General features: G+C 40.8%; 1 pseudogene; it reads right to left on the bottom strand.

The window, feature by feature from the left end:
* Window positions 1-432: 432 nt before the first annotated feature.
* LOC119894680 lies at window positions 433-20,144 on the bottom strand (annotated as a pseudogene).
* Window positions 20,145-21,060: the final 916 nt, after the last annotated feature.

Below are 21,060 nucleotides of genomic sequence, written 5' to 3'. Positions count from 1 at the left end.
GTACATCACATGCTGAAAAATAATGCAGAATGAACTTTCCTCTGCAGAATAGTCTGGGTTTTAGGATCTTATTAATTAATCAACGCCACATGTTTTTATTTAAACAAAAATGAAATGATTCCAAATTGATGCAGTTTATTATTGCATTTTACAGTATGAATTATTCAAGACCCTGGGACAAATTTGCTAGGGTTACTTGGTAATAGAAGTATTTAGCAATATATGCGAAAAAGACAGGACCTGCCTTATAGTTCATACAAGTTCACTTATAATTGTGTTTAAGAGGTCCATGTTTATGATCAATTTATCAGAAACCATCCCCAAGGGAAGTTTTCACTTTTCATCCATGCCCATAAAATGTTTTACGCTCTAAGCTACAGTTTGCGAAAAAAAGTGCAGCAACAGGAGAGGAACAGAGTGAGTACTAGATGATTAGTATTTCCAGGGAGGCCCAGGTGTCTCCTGACATGACATCATCAACATACCATCTTCCTTGGTTCTGATGCGGGCTGTGAGGCTCTCGGGGCTGGGCCCGACGTCAGTGTGAGCCCTCACCCACACCAAATACTCAGTCCACTTCTCCAGCTCCTCTAGCACATAGCTGGTGACATCAGCACCAATCCCTGTCACCTGGTGGCACTCCACATTGTCCCCTGTGAGTGCTTGGTAGGCTAAGGAGTAGCGCACTATCTCCCCATGATGGCTGTCTTTGGGCAGTGCCACCCAACTCACCTTGATGCTGGTGGAGCTGAGACTGAGCAAGTGTACCTCCTGGGGAGGGGCTGAAGGGGCTGAAGGGAGGGGAGGAGGGAGGGTAATGGTCAAGCAGGGTAGAGAATGGAAGACAGAGCAATTGACCATCTGGACTGCTGGAGATAATGTGCATGTGAACCAGACAAATTGGGTTTGACAATGTAAACTAGCTGGCCCATGTCCTACACATTTTGTTTATATTCTGCTAATTTGCTTTGAGATTTTGTTTTGGAGAAAACGTAATTGCAGACCGCCTTGTGTTTAATGGACAAGTTTTTTTGTAATCCAGGAAGTGTGACATCCTTGTACTGCACAGAAGTCATAGAGAGGAGATTGGGGTGGATGGCTGTGTGTGCAAAGCTTGGTTCTTTGACAAAAGAGTCACAGGTATTCTTAGTTTTAGGTTATGAACTGGATCAAGGTTTTTGGATAAGTTTGTTTAAAATTAAAAAGGGAACGCTTCAAGCCAACAGTTACTTTTTAAAGCAGAGGTCACTAATTGGCCGACCGTGGTCTGGATATGGACCCAGCCACCGTCCTCTCCAGACCGCCGACCTACAGCAGATTTATTATTGAGACTTACTACCTCGTGACGAAGCGTTTTGTATTTTAACCCGCGCAGCTTTTCTTGCATTTACTATACTGATTTAGTGGCCCAGCAAACTCACAGACTAATTGCATGTACGCAAACATCTCAGTGATGCTGCTCAGCCAATCAAATCTGTGCATTCCGATAAGCATTGCAAGTCGACTCTGCGGTGAAATACACCAGAGATGTTTTGGCAGCACACATGGAGAGAGGGGATGAAAGAGAAAAGAGATTTCACATGGCTTTTAATAAAGAATGTACAGATTCTTACATGTACTTTCTTCCCACAGGTAGTTTAAAAACACAAGGTTGGAAAGTGGTAGGCTATATAAGAGGGAATAAAAGAAGAGGAGGTATTATAGCTGTTCATTTGTTAAGATGTGTCTTTATTATAAAATTGGTTGGGACTACACTTCAGTCACTTCAAGCTACACTTTTTATTTAATTTTTTCTGAAATTAAGCACTTTTTTAGTTTACTTAAATTTAGAATTTATTATTACAGTAGTTATTATTTATTATTTAATTTATTTATAATCCCTCCAGTTAGATGTGACTGACTGTAAATATTGTTGAATATTATGTGATTTGACAGTCGGTTGTTGACATAAAACATAATTTGACACAACTATACTGAATGATAATGCAATTTAGTCGTTATGATGTTCCAGACTTTTGCTTCGAGAAATGTTCTCTGACTGGACCTCTTTGAATTTTGATTGAATACCCCTGTTTTAGAGGTTCAGTGTGCAAGTTTTAGTGGCATCTAGTGGTGAGGATTGCAAATTGGAACCAGAGGCTCACGGTGCATTCATTTCCCGAGTTGTGAAGTCGTTCTTTTGACTTCAGTGTGTGTTCATGAATGTGGAATTAATATGGATGCTACTACAAAGATGCGTTGATTAGCATTATCAGAGCATATAAACAACACGCAGACATGTAGTTCAGTCTACATGGACAAAAAACTAACCGTTATAACCATATTACAAATTACATGTTTGCAAAATATGTGATTTTGCACAAATTAAAGTTCCGTATACTTGTTTATGTCCCATGTATGCTTTATTTCTCTTTTTGCAATAAAGATTTAAAGTCCCCATGAAATCTAAATCGATGTCAATTTGTTTATTGCATATGCCTTGCACTATATGTCACCAAATCATCAGCATCTGGCCCAACAATGATAAAAAACATTGTTTTGTAGGTATTTTTCATGGTATTTTAGAGTCTGACACTTCCTGGAAAACGATTTAAAAATTTTGATGACTCATCCTGCACTCAGGGGTGTGTATTAATTTAGTGTCCAATGAAAAGCTTTCTCATTGTTATGACGCCACCGAAGTGTAGTGTGTCTGATTTTGGTGAAACTGGATCATATAAATACGGAGCATATTTGATGGAGAACAATATTTTCTGGTTCTCCCTCTGATGTCCCCAGGCTGCCCTGCATCAATTAGCTGTGATTTACAGAGTTAGCTGATGAACAGATAGCTTTACTTGTTGCTAAAGTAACAGCTAACTTACTAGCTGCTGTTAGTTAGCTCAGTTAGCTGTCATATTAGCCGGCTCTGCTTGGACTGGGAGCTTGGAATACTGGGGAAGTGTTAGTGTTTACTGTTACACTTCTAATATTACTCAAGTCATGGAGGTTTTCAGGCCGGGAGGTTTGTAAAGTTATGGCCAGGACCCAGCAGACAGTGAATGCGGGCAGCGACTCCGGAACAGGTCGGGGTGAGCGGGCAGTGACACCGCATCCAGCAGCTTCCTAGTGTACACAGCCTGAACAGGACCAAACACAGCCTCAAAGACCAAAAAGGAATACAGTACCGAGGGGATTTAATGTTATAGAGCGTCAGGATGGACAGATAGCTTTAGTTTTTGTTAAACCGTTAAATGCTGCTAACTATCTGTCTGCATCTGTAGCTAGTTAGCTCGGTTAACATTAGCCAGGCTGACTCCAATCGCGGGGTTCCAAAACCCAAACCTGGGAAGAAAACCTCCTTGGTACTATATTCCCTCTCATCAAACTGGCCTCTGTCGGTCTCAGAGAATGTGTTTGGTCCCGGCTGTCGTGTTCACTCGGTGGGAGCTGGAACTAGTCCGCACAGAGACTCAGAGATACCTAGGTGTGTATTATGTTATTATAGCCAATTAAACCAGGGACATTGTAATAAACCTGAATTATGCTTTAACAAGGTGCCTAATTATAAATGTTTCCTCATTATGTTAATTAACAATGTAATTCAGGCAGCATTAAGTTTTCTACAAACCATAACGATAATCAAAATAGTTGTATATGAATATAATTTAAGAAGACAGCTTGGAACTGGAAATTTAGTTGTTAGAATTTAATATGTAACAATGTTTTGCAACTATAAAATATTTCTTGTCATGAAATGAACACATTAATTAACATAAAACACATTTTTTCAATGAATTGGTAGATTGTGTTTCATCCTCTTCTACAAAGGATCTCCAGAGTCCAGAGGGCAGACAACAAGGATGACACTTCACACTGTAGCTACTTTGCTGTGAAACAACAACAGTGACGTTTCACCAAATGAAAAGTAACAGGCATGCTACAGATGAATGCATTTGTGCACAATGATACACAAGAGCAGAATACAACAAAATACAGCCGTTGAAATGAGTGTGGAGCAGGTGGGAGAGATAACACAGGGGACTGTTATCATGCTCGTCTATGGTTTGGCCGCCCCAGCAGAGTGTGTGGACTTTTTGAACAGTGTTGGAGGCTGGTTTGTTCGCCTGCAGCAGAGGTGCTCTTGAGTTGAGAAAGAGCCGTATTTCCATCACACATACAAGAACCTTTGAGCACATCCACACAGGGATGCAACTGATCAAAGAGACACAGATCCATGTGCGGGAGATGTACTGTAGCTGATTAATGTCGCAAATAGAAACATGGTTACGAAAATAAACTTAGAAGTGTGTGCTGTGTAAGATTTGGACAGAAAAAGCATGATCCTAACCCACAAGACAAAGGAGATGTTATAACTAGGATAAAAACAAAGTGGTGTAACACTGAGAAACAGGGTGGAGTGAACAAATTGAAGCATCAGGTTATATTTCTGGGACAGACATTGCCTCTTAGGATCGCACAGGAAAGTTTATTTATTTATAGGGAAATAAACCCATCACACATCAAATATTTTTACCCATATCCCTTTTAGCCTTGGTAGGCGGTAAACGTTGGAAGCATGCTCCACTTCTATAGATTTCAGCACTCAAGGCCACCATCATAGCATCACGGACATGCGATAACTGGTCTGGATAACCTGTAGCACTGACGGGTCATTTACTTCTATACAAAATGAATGACCTTTGGTGGACTGGTTGATCATGTTACACCTATATGAATATAGGGTTAGCACTTTAACTCCAAGGTAAATCCTTTCATAACCCTTTATTTGATTCATGCTTCACTATTAAAATCATCTAACAAAAAGGTGTTTCAAATATGCTTTGTAGCAGCACAGAGGTGCATTTAAAGTGGTCATATTATGCTTATTTTCAGGTTCATAATTTTATTTAGGGGTTGTACTTGGTTTTACATGGTTTCATTTTCAAACAACACCATATTTTTTGTCATACTACACATTGCTGCAGAACCTCTTTGTGTTGAACGCTCCATTTTAGCTACGGAGTGATGCATCTCACTCCTAATGAATCTTTGTTGGGAGTTGCACATGCACAGTACCTAGTTAAGGACTACTAGTCAATCAGAAACAGAGTAGGGCGGGTCATGACCAGCGACTGGTGGCTTTGGTTCAGCTGTACATGTTTCCGAACCAACTTTGCAGTGTAGACCGGAGCAAGAGGTCAGAGTGGTAAGTTATTCATTGAGATCCAATACTAGATATGCAGTTAAGCACTGAATTGATTCAAGATTTTCAATAGTCTTAGTGTCAGTGTGGGACCAGTGATCAGACAGGAAGTCGTGCACATCAGCACACTCTACACGTCACATGGCATGTCATGACAAAAGCTGTGCAACAGTCTGTTTGTGCTTACATTATAATATGCTGTATTTATTGACTCAGTGCCTTTAATAGACTATTTGAGAAAATGTGCAATGTGCAACACCTGGTGATTTGTTATGCAGAAGAGAGCAGAAAATATATGATATCAAGCAAACTCTTATGCTTCTGTATGATGGCTTAAGTGAAATAATGAGTTCAGAATAGGTTCTGTTCTCTTATTCAGGTTTACAAAGCTCTGGATATAAGCAAAAATCTACTTACATTTGTGAAATGGATGACAAACAACAACAGGAGTAAAAAAACCTTCAACCTGTACTAATAAATATTGACTGAAATTATATTCCTGTAAATGCCAAACACACATTGTTTAATGTGTATGCTTGAGAACTAAATTAACCCGTGTATGGTTCATTCTTTGATTATTCCGTTTCAAAACCAAATAGGAAAAAACAAAAAACAAGTTGTTTTTTTTTTAAAACCAAAATGGAAAAATGGAAAAATGGAAAAACAACAAACAAAAAACCAGATATCTGCTCTAGTTTTTCTGTTTTAAAACCAAAATGGAAAAACAAAGCAGCTACGTTTTGTTCTATCTATGACCGGTGTTGTATCACTACTGGTTTTCAAACTAACTGGCTGCTGTTGTTTGCAGCAGGGGTTGTCTGCCTCCGTCCCCAGATTGGTCACACTAACAAAACATATAGGCCATTTCAAGTCACATCGCATCTCATAGTGACTGTGCTGAATATGACTGTAGAAGTGAGCACTATATGATACAAATACGAAACAAAAAATTGAAAAATGTAAGCTACTTTTTTTGCAAGATCACGCCAAGCTGGGTTCGAACTCACTGGAGCAAAAACATTTTCTTATTCTCTGGCAACTTCTGAGGCATTCCTGTTCCTGTCCCAGTTGCTAGTGAGTTACAAACTGAAAGTTGAGCCTCCTGTTAAACTAACTAAAAACCCACTTATGTTCAAGCTCATCTTAATTACATTTAATCAGGCACCGCCATCGCCCACGTGTATTTGCTGCAGGTTCATTAGCCACCACTGCCCTTTAAACCCATGTTCCTTTTTCCATGCGTAACTACAGTTACTACGACTTTAAACGCTGCTAAAATGCCGGTGACCTCTACCTACTCTACTAGTAATACTATTTTGCCATGTCGCAATCGCAACTACTGTATTTACACAAATTCAAAAAATCCCAGTGAATTCAGCGTGACTTTCAATTTTGACCGCTTACCGCAACTTTTTAGCAAATTTGACCTATCGTCGCTGTTTCCCATAAAACGTTGTCTTTCATCAGCAATCTTACTTCCTTGTTTACAATACTATGCAGCAGACTTGTGTGACACCAACGTCTCACAAAACTCACAGCAAAGCACAGTAAAAAACATAATCCAGATCTTCTTTACTGTGACACAGGCTGCTGCATCCCAGTTAGCTGCAAGCACTGAAAGAATCAAGCTGTAAGCTGGTATAAATATGCAGGGTAAGTAACGTTAATGTAGTTTAGCTAGTGTTGGGCAGTAACGCGTTACTCAGTAACTTTTCCCAGTAACTAGTAAGGAATTATTATTTCCAAAATGGTAGTAATATTACAGTTACTAATCCAAGTAACGCTACGTTACTACATTACTGCATTACTGCGTTACAGAACGCACCATCCTTGACGTGGATGTGGGACTGCACGGCAGGTCAGCGGCACCGGAACTTATGTTGTTCAAGTCAGTTGTTAACCAAAAAGCTAAAGGAAGAGCTGTAAGTATCACCATTATTGTGTCACAGACTACACAACTCTCAGCGTCGGACGATGGCCATACTGTTCACACTACACAACTTGCCGTCTTGTGACGGGAGTCTTGAAGCCGTTGTGGCGTTCACACTACGTGACTGATTGGTGACAGGGGGTCACACAGTACGCGAGCTGACAAGGACTCTGTCACGCGACACTGTTCTCCAAACCACTTTTTGTCAAGAAAACACACGTGAAATGTGAAACGTGAAATGGTGAACCTACACATGAAACAGCTGTTGTTTGTTATTATAAAGATAGCAATTATAAAGACAAAGAATCTGGGTGAAAGAATGGATCAGTACACGCAGGTAGCAGGGATTGTCTGAGCTACAGAGAGAGCTGGAGGTGAGTACAAAATGTTTTGCAGTGAAAAAGTAGCTGCCTGCTCTCATTGGCTGGATGTCGAGTCGGCCGACTCTTCCAGATATTTGGCATGCTAGATGCGATGTGTTAGAAATGTGTTGGGGAGCCGTTTTGATGCCTCGCTGTGTAGTTCACACATAACAACTGGCGACCAGTGACACAGCCTGACGGTCGCCGAGCTCACCGAGCGGCAAATCGGGTTAAAAATCGTGTAGTGTGAACTAGGCTAAAGATGCAAAGAACATTGTCATCCATTGTAAATTTTGTGCGACCAGCAAAAACTGCCAACAAACTTGTAGAAAGAAACTCCGGCTACTACTGCCACTGATGCATGCACTCGTCAGGAGAGAGTGGCGTTAACAACGTTTAATGCTTTGTGAAAAACACTGAACACTGTGCTGCACCACAGTTTTATACTAAGTGGACTCATGATGGTGCCGTTGCAAAACAGGCCAAGCAAGGATTCTGCCATTAGCGTCTGAGCACAAAACGTATTGAAAGGTAATGAATTGTTCCTTCTTTCTTTTTCTCCACAATGAATCGCATTTCTGACGGCCTAATGCTGTTGGAAAACTCACAACACTTTATGCAGAAATTCACCTACATGTATGAAATTTTTGTGGCACATCATCTCAAGACACACAGAAAAGCCTCTTGGAGCCATACTCTAAGCCAAGTCAGCTATTTTGATTTGAAGGTGCAATTTTTAGGCAATCTTTCTGCCTTTTAAAGAATTTTGGTAGAAAATTCCTAAGACCGTGATGCCGTTATATTGTGAAACTTGTGACTTTTCATCCAACACTGTTGCCATTGTGATGTATTATTGCCATGAAAAAGGAAGTTCTTGTAACTTAACTGTACAAAATTCAGAGCTGCACTGACCGAGGACCTACACCATGGCTGCGTCATGCCCCAATGCGCGTGAAGGAGCGAGGGCCCATTCATCACTGCTTGCAGCTTTAACTACATCTTAGCAATAATTTAATTATTATTAGGGCTGGGCAAGTTAACGTGTTATCGCGTTAAAGCACTAATTAATTAACGCAGACAATTATTTTATCTCACGTTAACGCAGTTTTCATTATGATTATGATGATTATGATGATATGATGATGATATTATTATTATTATTATTATTATTATTATTTTGAAAGTCCGTTGCTCACTGGGTCTGAATACACATACAGTCAAACCATGGGTCACAGGAGGGGTGGGATGTTGATCAGCCTGGAAATCACCCAAACAAGCAGCGGAGGGAGGCTTCAGCAGACCACTTGGATGCAGCGTGTGGGAGAAGTAAGACAGCGCTCTGCGAGTAAACAGCAGGTGCTCTATGGATAGTAACCATGGCAACGGCTTCACAGCTGTAGCCTATTTAACTTAAGGTAAAATTATAGGCTACATAGCTTTAGCTGATAGGCCTACATCTAGTTTTGCGGAGATGCTCTGCCATGCCCTCCTCTTGATGTCCTGATAACAGTAATAGATTCTGGAAACTCACAAACAGCGAGGATCAGTCTCTTTTCCAATGATTTGTGCTGCGCGTCGCGTACAAAAAGTTCAAGACAATTCAACTTCGGCGGCGGACGTGTGGTGAGCACAAACGCCTTGTGCTCAGCCACTTTACCTCACTCTAAGAGGGACACTTGCTACTGAACATTGGCTGTTTATGCTGCTCCCGATAAAAGAAAAATGTTTGAAAAAAGAACAAGAAAACAGATTTATTTTAACAAGTTATAAAAGGTAAGCCCTGGCAGTGGCAAATTATATTTGATTTGATTACATTATGTTCAAGTTGAGATTCACAAGAAATATTTTATTTCTACTGTGTAAAGGGAATACCGCTGGTAAAAAGCACCTCATTTGTTAGAAGGGTTTGAAAACCTCATGTTATTGCACTTTTGTATATAACAGTACATTTAAATTAAAAGTGCGCATTACTACTTTAGAATTCATTATTCAATTTTGCACATAACAATGCGATTAATCGCGAGCATTTCTCAAACAGAATTATATTCCTGGCATTATGGTAAAGGCTCTGAAACTACACTTTGAAGCTTCTTTGGTGGCTGAGTAAACAGTTATCTTCTAGACTACACGACGCTAACAGTTGTGTAGTCTGCACGAGGTGTTAGACTGTGACACAATAATGGTGATACTTACAGCTCTTCCTTTAGCTTTTTGGTTAACAACTGACTTGAACAACATAAGTTCCGGTGCCGCTGACCTGCCGTGCAGTCCCACATCCCATCAAGGATGGTGCGTTCTGTAACGCAGTAATGCAGTAACATAATAACGTAGCGTTACTTGGATTAGTAACTGTAATATTACTACCGTTTTGGAAATAATAATCCCTTACTAGTTACTGGGAAAAGTTACTGAGTAACGTGTTGCTGCCCAACACTAGCTAAACTACATTAACGAAAACCAACTATCTTCTAATCTTCACCTGTCGCGTTGGCCTATAGTTTATGTTATAGCTTGGTTAGTTGAGTTTTAGCAAGACCAGAGAAGCAAGAAAACAGCCTCATCAAAAGTACTGTCACTGTACTCACCAGGAGCTGTCTCCAGCAGTGAAAAGCCACGGAAATAAATGTAACTCTTGTTTTGCTTCATTTTATATATTTGCAGCAGGGAGTGGGATTGTGATAAAGGTTCTTGCCAAGAGCTTCAGCCATCTTTGTGTTTCTGTGACACTAACCGGGGGGTGCTGTAGCTGCAACGTGACTGACAGCCCTTGGGGGCAGCTCTACTTCTTCATCCTCTCACATTGGACTGAGGGCAGACTGGACGCTACAGTGACTCACTATCGCCTCTCAAGGCACAAGTGGTATTACAACGCAGGACGGTAAGGGCTAGTTGATTAGCCTGCTCACTTCTTAAGTTATCTGTGAAACACAGTAAATGACTTCTTTCACATGAAGTCAGAGCTGTAACTTCTTCATATTGTGTTGATCATGTTAGTTCATTTTTTGAATGTTTTAAATTCTGGCCAAATCTTACACACTGTAGCATTAACCAGGAAACATTAAATGTGGTAGACTCAAGTACTACAGTCCTACATAAAGCCATAATAATTTTATTTCGTATGGTATCCATGTAGCGCTGATGATGCAGAATGACATCACCAACACAGTCCAATCAATGACTTACCTGTCAGTTTATATGACATCATGATTACTCCTCTTGGTTCGTTTGTAATACGTTAGTTTAAACATTAAACGGACCAGAACTGAAAGACAACAATGGATCTTTTTTTCCTTCCAAATAATCTGAACCATGGTGTGAAAGTGACATTAGACTTACTTGATTGGGCAGTCCTAGCCTCAATAGGCTGAGTAAAGACTCCTAAACCCATGTCAGATCTTGCTGCCAGGGAAAACATGTAGACTGTATCTGGCTTTAGACCATCAACTGCATAGGAGCCTGCTGGGTCGAAAATGACACGATGCTGCGGAGAGATGAAAACCATGAGATCATGATTCCTGCAGGGACACTGGGGTTGCTGAACGAAGAAGCAACAACAGCATACAAATGAAAATGGAGCAGTAAGGATTTTAGATGTAGTATGAAACGGTATATAATAATTTATTAAATATTAACACAAATATCAGCTCATCAGCTATAGAACATCATATACATACATAATATTCACACATATTACACATGCCTTACACATTGTACAGGCAGAATATAAAAATCTTTAAATACACCAAAGAACACAGAAATAATTTACACATTTTAAGAATAAAATCCATCCATCAAATGCTTGCTTTTAAGGTGGTATTTACCTTGTCTGTGGGATTGTTGGCCACCCAGTAGAGCAGTTCAAAGCTAATGATGGGGTCCTGGACAGGCCAAAGCCATGACAACATCACACGTGTGTCCAGCTCGGCCTCTGCCTCGAAACCAGACAACTGACCTGGAACTGGAGGCAGAACAAAGAGATGAAGACACTAAAAGACAGGAACAGACAGAGACAATGAATGTGTATTGAAATGTGCAAATACAAAGTTAAAGAATCAGAAGGTGAACAGAGAACACCAGTGAAATGCTACAGTCAATACTGCCATCACCTTTAAATAAAATAAAGGTGATGTCAGTAAACTATTTACTAACAGCGTCTCATGTCCATGACTGCCAGGAACTTACTCAGTTGTGTTATAATGTTGTAATATGGCAGACCACAGCTTCTGCAAACACCATTATTACAGCTAGATTGTGAAGTCACCCTGTGTTTTCTGGCAGTTTCAAGCTTGGTCTTAGCTTTACTACTTGCATTCCAACTTTGTTAATTACAGGAGCCTGAAAATCCTAATTATAGCAAAGTACGGTGGAGCTGAGGTGACACGATAACGCAGCAACCATCTCAACTCAGCTGCTAATGGCTCAGACTCTTGACAATCAAGCAAACACACTTCCAAACACACATACCTTTTTTTAAGTAACTTTTTAATAAATCCATCTTTCTGAAAGCTGCTGTTTTTATCTGGCTTTACTGCCACTGAGTAGCTGTAAAAATCAGTTAATTTAGCTTTATAGCCCGTGCACACCCACTGTACACTGATACAAGTGTTTCTCTTGTCTGATTAGAGCTCTTCTCATGGGTGTGTGCAGACTGTGCTGGATTGACATCTCTCCCTTTAATTTTGTTCCAAAAACTTACACCTCGATTAGTACATTATGTTCAGTAGCCTAACTAATTTACAGCACGCCCAACTTCAACATGAGTAGAAACTAATTAGCCAGCTTGAACACTTATGTGTGTTGGCATCCCCATACTAAAAGCACTAATAGGTGCTACTCTCCAACTGGACTGGCCACAACAGCTTTTTACAACATTTTAACACTATTAAATCAAGGGTACAAATTAAATAATTTATGCATTATAAGCAAATCTTTTCTCTGAATACCTGCCAGGCTCCATAAAGTCCTGAGAGATAACAATAAAATTAAGTGGAAGGTTTAAAGCAGCATGTAGTAATTGTATCTTAAAATAACAGCTTGAAAATCATTTTGATGGTACACAGACTTGTAAAAGGGTTAATGGCTCGCAGTGCCAGCTGCTGCACTATGTAACATTGGAATCCCAGGCAGGACATTTATCACGACAACGGCATAATGCTTTATGGCCCCAACACGATTGTACAACAAACAAATTATAAGAAGCAAAAAGTATAAAATGTACAATATTAGCTTTTAGGAAGAAGCTAGCTCAGTATTGTCAGTATGGATATCATGGCAGAGGCTGCAAAGAGACTGAAGAAGAGGTCGGAGGAAGCAAGGAAGACAAATAGAGAGAGACTGTCTGAGGAAGAGACCAGAGAAGAATAAATATCAGACTGGCTTTTACTCGTTGGAGTGAGCTAAGAGCTGAAAGGATGCAGGGCAGATGCTGACCTGGCCTTCTTTTTGTTGGACTAGTCAGTAATAACTTATTAGCTGCTTGCTGTGTCTTGTGTTGTTGCTCTTGATTTGATTGAGTTTGGTTGTGTTAAGAGAGTTGTTGAAATCAGCCAGAGGTTTCACAGACAGAGATTTAGCTGCTAGCTATAAATCTGGAGTTGATGTCGGTTGCTGTCTAGCTTTGTTGACTAGCTTGCTGCTGCTGGTGGAGAGGGGTGCCGATGTCGAGCTGGAGCTGGGTGAGCAGGAAACATAACTGGGCTCAGCAGCCTCTGTGGACATACCGTTAATGCTAATGGCTGAGGCAAAGAGACGATGTTGACGCAGGAAGCCAAGAAGAGAAAACGAGGGAGCCCAAGCAAGAGGCTGCTGGACATTGGCAAGAGCTTGATGAAATAAAAGCTGGCATTCTTTCTGTTGGACAAGTACAGCTGACCTTATTTACAATAGCAGCGAATTACCGTATGAATCGGCAGGGGCGCCACATCACACCAAATCTTACATAATGTCCCTTTAAGGTACTGTAAGGATTATGTCACATGTGTGTTTAGCCTGTTTTACAGTCTTCATGTGGCCAAAAAGCTAAAGATTTTATAAACATTCTAACAATATATTAAAATTTGCACATGCCTAAAATAATGTAGATCTTTTGATGTGATACAGTATGTTGTGTATGTATGTGCTATCTAAGGGTACCTTTACACCTGCCATTTAGTTTGGTTGAATCACCTTACTACCCCCACCAGAGCACTGCGCTCCCAGAATGCAGGGTTACTTGTGGTTCCTAGAGACTCCAAAAGTAGACTAGGAGCCAGAGCGTTCAGCTATCAAGCTCCTCTCCTGTGGAACCAGGTTCCAGTTTGGGTTCAGGAGGCAGACACCATCTCCACATTTAAGAGTAGGCTTAAGACTTTCCTCTTTGATAAAGCTTATAGTTAGGGCTGGCTCAGGTAGTCCTGAACCATCCCTAACCAAAACCATCTTCTAACGGCTGATTAATAGGACAAAAGCTGTTAAAAAAAGGAGGGCCAGTAGTACTCTGTTTACCTTGTCAGCTCATTAAGTCCATAAAACATTTGTGACAGCGATAGTGTGTGTGATAGAGTGTACTATAGGATAATAATAATAATACTTATCTTGGTTCGTTTGTAAAACTGCAGTGTGAACATGAACCGGACCAGGACGAAAATGCAGTGTACATACATACATACAGTGTATAATTTTTTTCACTTGGTCCAGACCAAATGAACTGAACTACAGGTGTGAAAGCACCCTTAGACATAGAATAATGGTCCCAGTCAGTTTCACGCAGTTACATATATAGATTTTACATTTACAAGGAGCACTGGCATCAGATCAGTTGTTGGTATTAGTCCATCACTAATTTGATTGTGCCTATTTAAACTAGAGAGTCATTCTAAAGTTTCAAGATCAGTGAGGATGGAACTTTGTTCTGTTGCATTGTTTCTGTTTTTTAGTGATTTTTTGCCTGAGCTCAGTCAACAGCCCAACTGCTCTTGATGATATGATAGTGGACAGCCACATAATAGATGGCATGACTTGGGGAAATTTTACATTAATCACAGTGATGCTCTGATAAAACAATCCTTCTCAGTCTGATACTAGTTACTAGACACTGTAATATGCATTTAAGGTAAAATGATTTATGTCTGTCTGGAAGGGTGATGAACTCTATCCCACAAATAAATAACGTGGGTCAGCTGAATTTGGGTGGCATTATCTACTATTGCAGCCCTGTTGTGATGTCAGATTTCTTCCAGCCAAGCACAGTAAGATGAGAACACACAAAAACAGGCTCTCTGTGAATGCAATACCATGTTTATTCCCTTTTGTCCATTTTATAAAGTGTGTGAGAACTTCATATTACACAAACACGCACACACACGCACGCACACACACACACACACACACAGAGTTGTGTTTAGCTGGTAAATATTTGACAGACTGATGTTTCACATTACAGCTCAGTTTTTCTGCAATTTCAAAATGATGGTTGTGTAACACAGGGAAACTACATTTATCCAACACACTTCTGCTGCTACCAAGCCATGCAACCCAGTTCTAGCATGGGTCTATTACACAGAAACACATACATTTAAAACAAATACATAATAATACACAATAATTAGGAAGTCATGGAGGTGTGGTTTAGAGGTGCTACATGGTACAGTGAAGATGACTGTTGGCTGTGGATTACGTCACACTGCTGGGTTTGTTGGTGTTAATTTTTCTAATTGTCCCTGCACCAGAGGCATTTACCCTCTGTATTCTGTTTTTACAGTTAGTGTACCTGCTGCTCTGTGTCGGCTGGATGTGTAAATAGACAACTCTTTGCTTACACTTTTGCCATAACACTTTACAAGGTGATAATATGTCAGTGTTGTATTTACAGCTTGTTCCACTGCAACCAAAGACCAAAGAGATCTATTAATGCAGCTTTACGTAACACTGTGAATACAGCACCCCTTACGTGTAAGGGACTATTTTCAATATGGGTCTGCTATTTTTTTTTTATCTGAGTAATTCTTCCATCACTGTCCAGCAGTACTCTTGCTGCCACAGAATAATCCAGATGACTCCCACCTTGTAGCTTACACCTTAAAATGCAATGCGACTGTGAAAACTTAACAGAATTATCTTATGCCATTGCTTTGCAGAAACAGCGAGCGCATTCTCACCTCCCTGCTGGGTCTTGATCTGCAGAACATCAGAGGGAGGCCCGTCTCCCACAGAGGTGAAGCCCAGCACCCTCAGGCTGTAAGTGATATCTGGGGTGAGACCTGAGATGGTGGTGAGCTGGCTGTCATCTGTGTTGTGCTTCTGCCAGGCACTGAGTGGGGCGTCATGCTTGGAGCTGTAGTAGACCCGGTATCCCTGGATTTGGCCATTGGGCTCCTCTGGAGGTTCCCACTGGACAAGCATGGTGCTGGAGCTTAGCATGCGTGCCTGGACATGAAGAGGAGGTGATGACGGTGCCTGCTCGCTTGTACGGGTGTCCACGTTACTGCTGGGGGGCCCACGGCCGACATTGTTGACAGCCATGACACGAAAGTCATATTCAGAGAAGGGGCTAAGGCCGCCGATACTGTATCGTGTTGTAGCTACTCCATCTACTTCCTGGAAGCCGTTGTCAGACAGTTTGCTGCGATACTGGATCACATAGTAGGACACCGGTTCTGGGTTGCCAGAATCCCAGGTCAAGGTGACACTAGTGGCCGTGGTTTCTGTCACAATGAGGGAAGTGGGCTGCTTGGGCAGGGCTGTTAGAAAGTAAAGACAGACGAGAGAGTCAGACAAACAAGTCTCTGCAGTCTTCTTTTTTCCACCTCTCTGACATGAAGGTCTGGCAGGAGGAACACCCAGCTCAGAGTACATGGAACTCTTCAACACCAGTCTAACAGTAATTATCTTTCAGGAGCCTGTCTCTGCCCTCTCCGGATCAGCACAGGGCCAGCAGGCTGAGCACATGTATTATGTTTCCAAGATGGGTGCATGTCTGTAGTCTACCTAACAAGAGCTAGAGATTATCAGAAGCGCTTATATTTAATGCAGCCCACCAGCAGAGCCTATTGTTGTTTTTTAAAGATATAAAAAAAACGATCTATTCATTTCATATGGAGCCCGACCAAGTGTCATGGAACAAATAAATGAGTTAAAGAGGTCATATTATGCTCATTTTCAGGTTCATAATTTTGTTTAGGTGTTTTAGGTACCAGAATAGGTTTAAATTGCTTTAATTGGTGTTTTTCCAGAGGTGTTTAAGGGTGCGCCTGACTAGCAGCTAGGAGAGCATTATAACTATGTGTTACATAGTGATGCAGATAGGTTACAATGAAAGACTACAATCGAGCTGTTTTCAGGCAGTTCAGAGCAGTGTTTTCTATGGGAGATGGGAACTCCCTTTGGGGTGGGCTTCACTTTGCAAACCTATTACATGCACAAAAGATATACAACACAACACAGCAAATTGAAAAGAGTTACATTTTTGGTGTTAGAGGAATTTGAGTAAATGTAGAGGTAATTCTACTCTGATAGAGTCAGATCCTTTATATTTGACTCTCAGTTGATAAGGAGTTGGTGTCAAAACAGTAAATTATTGTAACTAAATCAAACTTGTATGTGTAATCGTATAAATATTAACTCTGAACATCTTACTCTTAAAGAGGTGGCATTATGGTTTTTGGCTTTTCCCCTCTCCTTTATTGAGTTGAATATCTTTTTTGTGCATGTAACAGGTTTGCAAAGTGAAAAAGCCCAAAGTCCACCCCAAAGGGAGTTGCCATCTCCCACAGAAAACTCTGCTCTGAACTGCCTGAAAACAGCTCGTTTGTAGTCCAGCCTTTACTTCCCTTTCTGGTGACATCACAATGCTCGCGGAGTGACTACTCCGACACGCCCTCAAAAACAGCGGTGGAAAACACTGAGCTGCAGCACACACACCTCTCCTCTCCCTTCCAAACACTAGCTACCCTCCAGGCAGTCAGTGGACATAAAGTTGTTCCTGTGATGTAGAGACAGAGCTCAGTTAAAACTTTATGGATGAAAGATACTTTTGTTACAGATTAATAATTCACCACTCTGAAACTCTTGCTCCAGTCCAAATTGCCAACCTGGTGGGCAACATGTAGCCTACAGCTGAATCGAAGCTGTTTACCGTTTTTTCGCTGACCCGCCTTTCTCTCCTTCTGAATGGCTATTACTGGCCTTTCGCTGACCTGCCCTTCTCTGCAAGTGTCTTGCTCAGGGACACAATGGTGGATGGGTCACAGAAGGAATTGAAACCGGGTCTCTCACATCAAAGGCATGTGTCTTATCCACTGGCCCATTGCCACCCCAAGAAGGGAGTCATTTGTGCTGCGCTGGCAACTGGGTTCAGTGCCAAAGCGCAATGAATGTGAACTTTGACCATGCATTCAGCTCACAAAGTGGTGCGCTGCGCATTGCTTGTCTTAGCAACAAACTCACAATGGCGAGGCGGAAGCCATGGGAAATGATGAGTTTCATAGCGCAGTGGTGCTGTTGGTGTCTGAAAGGCCCATGAAACCTTTATTTTGCTAACTTTATTTTCTAAATATCTTTTGGGGGGGATTTGGAAGACTTAAATTAGTGTTGACATGTGGTTTGTATATATATAATTATTAATATCACAATAAACTAATTCAATAATTGTATGCACCTCAACAGCACAACACAGCTTCAAGCCAGCTGCTACCACTCTAGGTGCTCCTCCCTACACTGAGCGTTTAAATTAATACAATTCAATTTAAACAGTAACAATTTAATCTAAATGCAGTTTTTATTTTGATTTTGGATGGTTGGATTTTGCCCATTATCATTGTGTTTGACATGGCTTGTTTTTCTGAACTGAAATTTCTAAAACAAAAAAGTAATCTGTGTGCATGCATTAATTTAAGAGCATGATTTATTGATTTGTGCAAATAAATGTGTTTTTTATTCCTCCTTAAGCATTAAGTTGTTGGGAAGAGACCAGGATGGATTGTTGCATGTACAACATGCAGGACTATGACACTGGAGACCAGGCTTCAAAAATCAAAACATCAAAAATGATGCTTGATGTAAAATGGGTGATAATATTCAAATTAGAAAATAAGAAAATAAAACAAAACTGACAAACAGGCACAAATGAATTCACTATCTGATCATCTGTCAGTTTCTGTCATCATCTTCCACTCCCTCCCCTGACGCCTAAAATCTTCATCTGTTGTGGCTGAAATAAATATTCCCTGATGGGATATTTTCATCTTCTCTTTTCATTTTATTTATAGTGTGTATGTTTTTTACCTGCATAGTAATGAAATTCATAGGAAGTGCTTCATTTTAGGATTAGTGTGAGTTTAAGAGAAACGCATTCCTGGAGCAGCAGCTAAATCAATCAATCAAGTGTACTTTATTAAAGAGACTTCCGTGCAGTAACATGAAGAGCAGCAAGCTGAAAGCTGTAGTGCTAATTAAGCATTGTATTTATACTGAACTACCCCAAGTTAAAATCTATCTTTATCGTTTACAACACTTCAGTTTTGTGATGTATGTAAATTAATATGTAACACAGCTGACTAATTATTTAAAATGTATTCAGCATCATCTTCAGTACTGTAGACAGCTAATGTCTGCTGATTTGGGAAATATGTGTATAATGAAAGCGCTTTTGTAGAAATGCTCTTCAGAAAAGCTCTTAACCTCTAAGATGGATCATTGTTGGAAAACAGGTCGGAACTTGCAATGTACGTTTAAATGTTTAAAACGTTTAAAACGTTTAAAATGTCTTTGAAAAACTTTGACTTTGACAGAATCACTAAAACAATCCGGCCATTATGAAAATAACCAATGAAAAAGGCCATCACCTTTCTATTATGCACCTACTTGTCATGGTTAACTAGCAGCTTTATCCATTCTCCAAAACACCAACAGTGCAGCATCCAGGCACCAGTTCATATAACCCTTCCCTCCTCAGCAACTGCTGCTGGCCCCACCTATGCCAAGGCTAATAAAGCACCACTACTGAGGAATGATTCTACTGGGTCATCCTTCTGCAAGGAGTTTGAAAATAGAAAGCCTACTATATAAAAATGTTGTATTGATTATTGCAGTATTGCTTGAAAGTACACAGATGATTTGGCAGAAATTGCAGTTAGTGCACATTGTATCTGTCAAAAAAAAAAGCTTGTCAGAGATTTTCTTTGTCATACATACTGTTCCCATTGTCAAATGTATCTCAAAACAACCACAAAAGCATCTACAGCAAATTATATATTTTCTATACATAACATATACAATAGTAAATGTTAGCATTCAGCTGCATATATTAATTTCTCCTGTAAACAAATGTATTATTTAGACATTATTCAAATGTTTTCTGCTTCCACGTCCTCCACTGTCCTATGTGAGATCACATCTACCGAGACACACCCAGTGTTTCTGACCTTTGACAGTGATCTGGGCTGTGGTCTCAATCATGCCCAGGGAGGATATGGCCACACAGGTGTAGTTGGTGGACTGCCGGATGTTAGTGAGCTCCAGGACGTTGCGGCCAATAGGCATCTCCTCCTCCCGAGTCAGCTCCACTTCGCCACTAATCCACTTGACATAAGGCATGGGAGCACAACCGCAACGCAGGTCAGGTTGACGCTGCCACCGGGCATCACCTCATGATTGGTTGGGGGGATGGAGAAACGGGGAGGCACACGACGAACTGTAAAGAAAGTAAAGAAAGGTAGTGTGAGAGGACACAGAGGATGTGGGGGGTGGGGTTGGGAGGGTTTGGGTGTTTCACTGGACCAGTGGGCAGACTCATATTTGAATGGCATGGCTTGGACTGTGCACCAGTGTGCGTGAACTGGTGAGAGCGGATTAGCCCAAATAACATCAGCATCGGCATGGTGGAGTTTACTGTCCCTAAAGTCTGTTTTAGACCACTTCATGAGAGGTGATGTGTTTTTACTATTAATCAGTTTAAAGCCAATTTTTAGGCAGCAATACATCAATACTTCATTATAAACTGATTTCAGTCGTGATTTTGGTAACACTTTCAATGTCTATGCTGTGACTCAGTCACACAGAGTAATCTGACCTCTTTACAGTCCTTAAATTATAAGATAAATTAAGATATACCTTTATTACTCACTCACTGACTCATTGCAACCGCTTATCCTGTGTACAGGGTCGTGGGGGGGCTGGAGCCAATTCCAGTTGACATCAGGCGAAAGGCGGGGTACACCCTGGACAGGTCGCAGTCCATCACAGGGCACACTATATACAAACCATCACTCACACTCACAACTAAGGACAATTTAGAGTTGCAATAAACCTAGTCTGCACGCTTCGGACGGTGGGAAGAAGGGGCAAGAACCTACACAGACACGGCGAGACCTTTATTAATAATTAAAATTCAGGCTGACACAGCAGCACAGAGAATGTAAAAGAACAGGTACAATTAAAGTTAATAAAAATGCTTTGAAGCCCCTTTTCCACTGCATAGTACCAGCTCAACTCGCCTTTGTTGGTTTTCCATTGTGGAAAAGTTGTACCTGTACCGCTTCCAGGTACTTTTTTCACTCCATCGAGATTCCATGCGAGCTGAGGCGATACTAAAATGTGACGTGAAAACA

Source organism: Micropterus salmoides, unplaced genomic scaffold (genome assembly GCF_014851395.1).
Source record: "Micropterus salmoides isolate LMB-PRFRI ecotype aquatic unplaced genomic scaffold, ASM1485139v1 Ms_hic_scaffold_84, whole genome shotgun sequence".
NCBI lineage: Eukaryota > Metazoa > Chordata > Actinopteri > Centrarchiformes > Centrarchidae > Micropterus > Micropterus salmoides.
This window is presented reverse-complemented; position numbering and strand designations above follow the sequence as displayed.